The sequence below is a fragment of the Penaeus monodon genome, chromosome 15, assembly GCF_015228065.2.
Source record: "Penaeus monodon isolate SGIC_2016 chromosome 15, NSTDA_Pmon_1, whole genome shotgun sequence".
In the NCBI taxonomy this organism is placed as follows: domain Eukaryota; kingdom Metazoa; phylum Arthropoda; class Malacostraca; order Decapoda; family Penaeidae; genus Penaeus; species Penaeus monodon.
In genome coordinates, this window is record NC_051400.1 from 27,577,702 (window position 1) to 27,578,544 (window position 843).

The 843-nt window shown below is 31.9% G+C and overlaps 1 protein-coding gene across 2 annotated transcripts in view; it reads right to left on the reverse strand.

Annotated features, from left to right (window-relative positions):
• The window catches only part of LOC119581880 (meiotic nuclear division protein 1 homolog), a 17,413-nt gene extending 16,972 nt beyond the window's left edge, over positions 1 to 441 (reverse strand). The window contains exon 1 of one of the 2 annotated variants that reach the window (XM_037930036.1): positions 348 to 441. The gene's annotated coding sequence lies outside the window, so the exon portion shown is untranslated. Of the gene's footprint in view, positions 1 to 178; positions 232 to 347 lie in introns of those variants that run through there. The other variant, XM_037930038.1, reaches the window with a different exon arrangement.
• Positions 442 to 843: the final 402 nt, after the last annotated feature.

Sequence of the window (843 nt, forward strand, 5' to 3'; positions counted from 1 at the left end):
GAAATCAAGCTTTGAAGGCCTTGACATGTCAGCTTATATCCCAGCATCATTACTAGCCTTCTGTTATATCTTTCCGCATGAGTATCCAAAGACTTTACATTAGAAACACCTCTGATACGAATGCCATTCAATCATCTGATAGTGAAACATAAATAAGTATGTCAATTTCAAGTGTTACCTGATGAAAATAAGAAAACATTCTTTACAACATAAACGAATCACTGCCACTTTGTAATGAAATTAAATACTCATGTAAAGTAGTATTGTGCTAATTTCTTACATGGTCATAACATAAAAACATAAATCTATGAAATACATATAACATACTACGTGATATCACATCGTACCTTGAACAAATTAAAAAAAGATGGGACGTAGAAGTAAAATCTATTGAAGTGCCCGCCCTCCGTGTGTTTATATTACACGTGCTGCCATCTGTCGGGGAAAATGTAATTTGAATATAGGGATGATAATGATAATCGCCTCAATATAATTCAGTCTGTTACATTCAGTCGAGGGTTATGTAGATAGATATAATGGTTTTGTAATGAAAAAATAACTTATTTTGTAATAAAAGACATAGATATATAGTACTGCTCTTTATTTTGAGATCAGTGGATCCCATAGATAGATACGTAATGCAAATGAATAAACAAATAGATAAAAACGTAATGTATTAATACCACATTGATGATATGACAATTGTATGTCACATGAAGATCACAGCATATAGTAATGAAAACAATTGATTGTCATGATAATGAGGGTGATGGTGGTGCTGAAAATTATTCAAGTATTAATAATAGTGTTACCTTGCACCCTTTCGATTGCTGCTTTACTACT